Source organism: Pantherophis guttatus, chromosome 3, assembly GCF_059756535.1.
Source record: "Pantherophis guttatus breed Tessera chromosome 3, ASM5975653v1, whole genome shotgun sequence".
In the NCBI taxonomy this organism is placed as follows: domain Eukaryota; kingdom Metazoa; phylum Chordata; class Lepidosauria; order Squamata; family Colubridae; genus Pantherophis; species Pantherophis guttatus.
Genome location: NC_142065.1, coordinates 85,391,521 through 85,399,731, shown reverse-complemented (window position 1 = coordinate 85,399,731; position 8,211 = coordinate 85,391,521). Strand labels below are relative to the sequence as shown.

The 8,211-nt window shown below is 45.9% G+C and overlaps 1 long non-coding RNA gene across 1 annotated transcript; it reads left to right on the top strand.

The window, feature by feature from the left end:
- The first annotated feature begins 612 nt into the window (after window positions 1-612).
- Window positions 613-5,033, top strand: LOC117677222 (uncharacterized). Its single transcript, XR_004594706.3, has 5 exons — window positions 613-1,199; window positions 1,423-1,517; window positions 1,793-2,038; window positions 2,815-2,977; window positions 4,602-5,033. It is a non-coding gene; the product is annotated as an uncharacterized LOC117677222 (long non-coding RNA).
- The last annotated feature ends 3,178 nt before the right edge of the window (window positions 5,034-8,211 follow it).

Genomic DNA, 8,211 nt, shown 5'->3' with positions numbered 1-8,211 from the left:
ATGAGTGACTGTGGGCTGATCACCAGGAAAAGGTGAGATTTACGTCTACAGTGGAGATGACAGGTAACTGATTGATCTTGGGTAGAGCGTCAGGAACAGGTAAGTTCTCTTCCTGCAATGTGAATGACAGGCGTCTGAGTGACCTAGGCCAGTTTCCCAAGAAAAGATGAGTTCTACTCCTAAAAGATGCAAACGAGTTGAATTAATGATGTTGGACCAATAACGAAGAAAGGACAATTTTTATTCCTTCATTAGGCATTCTTCTTCTACTTCTGGAAATCCGATGACAGTGGATGAGTGACTGTGGGCTGATCACCAGGACAAGGTGAGTTATATGCCTGCAGTGGAGACGACAGGCAGATGAGTGGTCTTGCGTAGAGCGCCAGGAACAGGTAAGTTCTCCTCCTGCAATGTGAATGACAGGCGTTTGAGTGACCCAGGCCAGTTCCCCACGAAAAGGTGAGTTCTAATCCTACAAGATGCGAATGAGTTGAATTAATGATGTTGGATCAATAACTAAGAAAGGACAATTTTTATTCCTTCATTAGGCGTTATTCTTCTTTTTTTGCAAAACCCATGACAGTGCATGAGTGACTGTGGACTGATCACCAGGAAAAGGTGAGATTTACGTCTACAGTGGAGACGACAGGCAGATGAGTGGTCTTGCGTAGAGCGCCAGGAACAGGAAAGTTTACCTCCTGCAATGTGAATGACAGGTGTCTGAGTGACCTAGGCCAGTTCCCCACGAAAAGGTGAGTTCTCCTTTCGAGCCCCTGCCAGGACTCATCACATATTGGAGGGATGCGGGAAGCACATTCACCGAAAATACCTACAATGACACCCGGGAGGGTGGGAGGTGATCTGTGTGGCGGAAGACAGTTTCGAGGCATCGTGAGGCAGGAAAAGGTGAGTTTTACACGTACAGTGGAGACGACAGGCAGACGAGTGGTCTTGCATAGAGCGCCAGGAACAAGTAAGTCCACCTCCTGCAATGTGAATGACAGGCGTCTGAGTGACCTAGGCCAGTTCCCCACGAAAAGGTGAGTTCTACTCCTACAGGATGCGAATGAGTTGAATTAATGATGTTGGACCAATAACGAAGAAAGGGCAATTTTTATTCCTTCATTAGGCATTCTTCTTCTATTTCTGCAAAACCCATGACAGTGGATGACTGACTGTGGGCTGATCACCAGGAAATGGTGAGTTTTATGCCTACAGTGGAGATGACAGGTAACTGATTGATCTTGGGTAGAGCGTCAGGAACAGGTAAGTTCTCTTCCTGCAATGTGAATGACAGGCGTCTGAGTGACCCCTGCCAGTTCCCCATGAAAAAGTGAGTTCTACTCTTACAAGATGTGAATGAGTTGAATTAATGATGTTGGACCAATAACGAAGAAAGTGCACTTTTTATTCCTTCATTAGGCATTCTTCTTCTACTTCTGCAAAACCCATGACTGGATGAGTGACTCTGGGCTGATCACCAAGGTGATTGATCTTGAGTAGAGCATCAGGAACAGGTAAGTTATCCTCCTGCAATGTGAATGACAGGCATCTCTGAGTGAACTAGGCCAGTTTCCCACGAAAAGGTGATTTCTTCTTTCGAGCCCCTGCTGGGACTCATCACATATGGTAGGAATGCAGGAAACGCGGTCACCGAAGATACCTACAATGACACCCGGGACGGTGGGAGGTGATCCGTGTGGCGGACGGCAGTTGCGAGGCATCGGGGGGGGGGCCATCAGCAGCAATAGGAAGGCTGCCTCATGGCCTGTTGGCTTCTGATGACTCACAGAACACAGGAGACACCCAGAGACCGAGAAATACAAAGAACCGACAAACAGCTGATGCACATTGTGGCAGAGGAAACGGTGGCAGAGGAAGTGGCAGAGGAAGGCCCAATGGAAGAGGAGGCGCAGGAGTGTATTGACCAACCCATGGTTAGACCCAAGGTTCCGCAGACATGGAGTGCAGGGTGTGCAGACGAAGATCAACAAAACCAGAGAGCGAGGACTGGACAGACAGCCACAGGAGAATGGAGGTAAGCTCTTAGTAGCATTACTGGATCTAGGATGCCAATACCTCCTTGTGAAGGAACGTTTTTTTCAGGGGTGGATCGAGAGGCATTGAATGGAGGATGAGGAGGGGGAGTGGAGTTACTCCACAGGCCCTGGCCCCAGTACAATGGATACACTCTGGGAATGGTTTGGGGAGGCCAGCTTTGGTGATGCCCCATCCTGACAACCTTGGGTAACGGGACTTGAACCTCCTCATGAGTCATGGTAGGACACTGGGGTTACTAGCTCGGAAACCCGGTTCCATCTTGATAGTCCGAAGCTCCAAATGGACCAGGCACCCAGCCGAGCTATTAAATACCCGGTGCAATGGGACCAAGCTTTCTCCTTGGGGGAGGTTATTAGAGGAGCAAAGCAAGTGCCAAGTAAGGTGATGCCGGAGAGGGCACCAAACAAGGTGACTCAGGGGCCCCCACTGGGCTGTGCGAAGGGGGATAGAAGGGCTGCTGGTATGGTTAGACCACCAGGCTCGGCTCCGTTGTGGGCTCTGGGGATATGAGGCCCCCAGGCAGTCTGGGGCCCTCCGGCGATACAGGCCACATATGATGGAATCCTGGACCAAGTAGCCCTATTCCTCAATCAGGTGATAAACCACATGGACTTATATGGATGTTGGTACCCATCCCAGTGGGCGATGGTGATGGCTACTCCAGCAGTACTGACGGGGGAGGCAGCGGATTGGGTGGCTGGCCTGCACAGCAATCATGCATGAGAACTTACAGATTTGGGCCGGTTCCTGTAGGCTCTCCGCTCCCGGTTTGAGGACGAGTCATTCGCCATGCATGGGCGCTCCTGACTTGGTGACATCTCCTTGAAGGGGCCCCACACGCATTTGAGGTATGGACAGATCAGAAGAACCTGGAAGCCCTACAAACACCGAGGAGGTTGTTCCCAAAACAAGTAAGGTGGGCGCAGTATTTCCAACGATCCTCATTCCACCTAAAGTACATTCCAGCTGGGAAAAACTTCCTAGCTGATGCTTTGTCCCGTATGCCCCAATATAATAGTAAATGGGAGTAGGTAGTGAAAGCTCTCATACCATCTGGTCAGCCGTTGAAAGGCGTACTAGCTATTACTAAGCCAGACACCCCATTCCAGACCGAAATTGGCTGTACTGAGTAATCCTTGGCTAGTGAATAACCAGATTCTGGTAACTCACAGGGAGGGTTTGGCATGGAAAGGGGAAAAATTGTATATCCCCAACAGCCTCCAGACTGCTGTGTTGAAATGATGCCACGATGCCAAATCAGCTGGCCATTTTGGATTTTTGAAGACATTACATTTAGTAAGAAGGCAATTTTGATGGCCACAGATGCGGGTGGACACTGAGGATTATGTGAAGGGATGTCCTACATGTGCGTCAGCCAAACCAAGGTCAGGAAAACCCATAGGCCTATTACAACCAGTAGCTGATCCCAGTAGGCCATGGGATGAAATTGCTATGGATTTCATAGTCGATCTCCTTAGTAGTAACGGCTATATGGTGATATGGACGGTGGTGGATTTGTTCTCAAAGCAGACTCATTTCATGCCATATAAGGGCACACCTTCCTCCCGGCGACTAATGAGCCTGTTTCTTCAAAATATCTACCGCCTACATGGGGTACCCAGGAGCATCGTATCAGACTGGGGTGTTCAGCTCACCGCTAGGTTCTGGAGAGAGTTTGTATGTTTTATTGGATCCATCCAAGGGCTGAGTTTGGCGTTCCATCCCAGCACCAATGGAGCTGTTGAACGAGCCAATGCTATGGTGGTGGAGCCATTGCTGACGTGTTACGTGTCATACCAGCAATCAGTCTGGTCAAGCCTCTTACCTTTCGCGGAGGTGGCCTACAATAACGTGGTACACCACAGCACGGGCCTTTTCCTCTTCCAGATGGTGTATGGCATGGAATTCCTGGCGATCCCAGACCTAGAACCACATTTGCAAACCACAGAGACCCCATCTGGGTGGGCAGAAAAGATCTGCATAGTTTGGCCTAAGGTTAAAATAGCCTTACAGAAGGCCGCAGAAGAATACAAATTATACGCAGACAAGAAAAGGGCAGATCATAAACCGTTCCAGGTGGGAGACCGGGTCTACCTGTCAACCAAGTACCTGAAATTCAGAATACTGAGTAGGACACTGGGGCCAAAGTATTTGAGACCATTTAGCATAACCTGAGTGATCAATCCTTTCAGTTGCTCTAAAACTATCACCACTATTGGGTAAGATACAGCCTGTGTTTGACAGTAGTCTGTTGAAACCTGTAACAGCCGAAAGGACCAGTGACCCTCCTGACCCGCTGGGCCCGGTACATACTGATCACTATGAAATAGATAGGATTTTGAACTCCAGACTACATAGGGGAAATGTCTAATATTTAGTGCAATGGAAAGGATACCCATTCACTGATGTTACCTGGGTGGCGATGCCAGATATTCACGCCGCACGGTTACTAAGGCGGTTTCACTGCAAATACCAAGACAAGCCAAGTGGACTGGGGTATATCACTGACAAAACTGACCCCTCTGCTCTCTTTCTTACAGGTGGAACCATGTTGGAGAGGAGCTGCCTGTCGAGCCCCTGCCAGGATTCGTCACATATGGGAAGGATGGGGAAAACGCGATCACCAAAGATACCTACAATGACAACTGGGATGGTGGGAAGTGATCCGGGCAGCGGAAGACACTTGCAAGGCATCGGGAGACAAACAGCAGCAATGGAAAGGCTTCGGGCTCCCCACATGGCCTGTCAGCTTCTGATGACATCATGGAACACAGGAGACACATGGAGGGCGGGAACTACAAAGAACTGACAAACAGCTGATGGGGGTTGGCTTTAGCTACCGGATGGTGGTTTAAACAGGAAATAATGTATAAATAGCGCTGAAAGGCGGCTGCTCTCAGTGCTGACTTTGAACCTATTACTCTACTTGTACTTTTTCATCTGTGTTCAGTGATTAAAAGCCTTGCAAACCATCTTCGTCTGCTGGTCTTTTGTGGAGCCGCACAGACTGGGAATTGACAAGCCGAGATCTACTCCTATATGATGCGAATGAGTTGAATTATTGATGTTGGACCAATAACCAAGAAAGGGCAATTTTTATTCCTTCATTAGGCATTCTTCTTTTATTTCTGCAATACCCATGACAGTAGATGACTGATTGTAGGCTCCACACCATGAAAAGGTGAGTTTTATGCCTACAATGGAGACGACAGGCAGCTGAGTGATCTTGCGTAGAGTGCCAGGAACAAGTAAATTCTCCTCCTCCAATATGGATGACAGGTGTCTGAGTGACCTACACCAGTTCCCCATGAAAATGTGGTTCTACTCTTACAAGGAAGTGAATTATTGATGTTGGAGTAATAACCAAGAAAGGACAATTATTATTCCTTCATTTGGCAACTGTTCTTTAGCAGGAAAAGGTGAATTTTAAGCTTCCAGTGGAGACAATAGGCAGCTGAGTGATCTTGCATAGACAGCCGGAAACCGGTAAATTCTCCTCTGGCAATATGGATCACAGGCGTTTGAGTGACCCAGGCCAGTTCCCCACGAGAAGGTGAGTACTACTCCTACAAGATGCGAACGAGTTGAATTAATGATGTTGGACCAATAACAAAGAAAGGGCAATTTTTATTCCTTCATTAGGCATTCTTCTTCTACTTCTGGAAAACCCATGACAGTGGATGAGAGACTGTGGGCTGATCACCAGGAAAAGGTGAGTTTTAATCTTCTAGTGGAGACAACAGGCAACTGAGTGATCTTGCATAGAGCGCCAGAAACAGGTAAATTCTTCTCCTGCAATACGGATCACAGGCGTCTGAGTGACCCAGGCCAGTTCCCCACGAAAAGGTGAGTTCTACTCCTACAAGATGCGAATGAGTTGAATTAATGATGTTGGACCAATAACCAAGAAAGACCAATTTTCATTCCTTCATTAGGCATTCTAATACTTCTGCAAAACCCATGACAGTGGATGAGTGACTATGGGATGATCACCAGGAAAAGGTGAGTTTTAAGGTTCCAGTGGAGACAACAGGCAGCTGAGTGATCTTGTGTAGAGCTCCAGAAACAGATAAGTTCTCCTCCTGCAATTTGAATGACAGGCATCTGACTGACCCCGGCCAGTTCCCCACGAAAAAGTGAGTTCTACTCTTACAAGATGTGAACGAGTTGAATTAATGATGTTGGACCAATAATGAAGAAAGGACAATTTTTATTCCTTCATTAGGCATTCTTCTTCTACTTCTGCAAAACTGATGACAGTGGATGAGTGACTGTTCACCTGGAAAAGGTGAGTTATACGCCTGCAGTGGTGACCACAGGCAGATGAGTGGTCTTGTGTGTAGCGCCAGAAACAGGTAAGTTCTCCTCCTGCAATTTGAATGACAGGAGTCTGAGTGACTGAGACCAGTTCCCCACGAGAAGGTGAGTTCTACTCCTACAAGATGCGAACGAGTTGAATTAATGTTGTTGGACTAATAACCAAGGAAGGACAATTTTTATTCCTTTATTAGGCATTCTGATAATTCTGCAAAACCCATGACAGTGGATGAGGACTGTGGGCTGATCACCTGGAGAAGGTGAGTTGCATGCCTACAGTGGAGATGAAAGGCAGCTGAGTGATCTTGCATAGAGCGCCAGGAACAGGTAAGTTCTCCTCTTGCAATACGGATCACAGGCGTCTGAGTAACCAGGCCAGTTCCCCATAAAAAGGTAAGTTCTATTCCTAAAAGATGCGAACGAGTTGAATTAATGATGTTGGACCAATAACAAAGAAAGGACCATTTTTATTCCTTCATTAGGTATTCCTCTGCAAAACCAATTACAGTGGATGAGTGACCTTGGGCAAATCACCTGGAAAAAGTGAGTTGTATGCCTACAGTGGAGACAAAAGGCAGCTGAGTGGTCTTGCATAGAGCGCCAGGAACAGGTAAGTTCACCTCGTGCAACTTGAATGACAGGAGTCTGAGTGACTGAGACCTGTTCCCCACGAGAAGGTGAGTACTACTCCTACAAGATGCGAACGAGTTGAATTAATGATGTTGGACCAATAACAAAGAAAGGGCAATTTTTATTCCTTCATTAGGCATTCTTCTTCTACTTCTGGAAAACCCATGACAGTGGATGAGAGACTGTGGGCTGATCACCAGGAAAAGGTGAGTTTTAATCTTCTAGTGGAGACAACAGGCAACTGAGTGATCTTGCATAGAGCGCCAGAAACAGGTAAATTCTCCTCCTGCAATACGGATCACAGGCGTCTGAGTGACCCAGACCAGTTCCCCATAAAAAGGTAAGTTCTATTCCTAAAAGATGCAAACAAGTTGAATTAATAATGTTGGACCAATAATGAAGAAAGGACAATTTTTTTATATATATAACAAAATTTTATTGGTTTTATGAAATACATAATATTATAATTCTACTAGCAGTGTTTATACATATATTCAAGATATATACATGGTGTCTCTTAACTTACTTATTCTTTTTATTGATCACACCATCCTTTACTCCTTCCTTTATTTTATCATTAATCATTCATATCACCCTTCCCATACAGTATAGTATTATGAGTTTTCATCCTCATTTATCTCATGAGTTAATTTACTCATCTCCGCGCATTCAAATACTTTCCTAATTTTATGCTCTTGTGGTGGTAATCCCTTTTCTTTCCAGTATTGTGCATATATCAATCTGGCAGCTGTAGTGATGTGTATTATTTTTTTCCGTAGGCCCTTTTTTGAATTCCCAGGAGGAATGTTTCCGGTGCCAATTCAATATCTTCTCCAATTATTTCTTGTATCCATTTCCGAATCTTACTCCAATATTTTTTCACTTCGGGGCATGTCCACCACATATGGAAGAAGGTACCCTGGCGGTGGCCACATTTCCAACAATTTGGATTTATATTTGGATAAATTTTTGCTTACTTTGAAGGAGCTAAGTGCCATCTATATACCATTTTATACTGGTTCTCTTTGTAAGCTGGTCAATTTATAGTTCTTTTCAATTTATAAATCTGGCCAATTTATAGTTCTTATTCCAGGTATCTTCCCAATCATTCAAATTTATGCTATGCCCAATGTTCTTCTCCCATGCAATCATTTGATTTTTGATTGTCTCTTCTACCCTATTGTATTCCAATAGATAATTGTA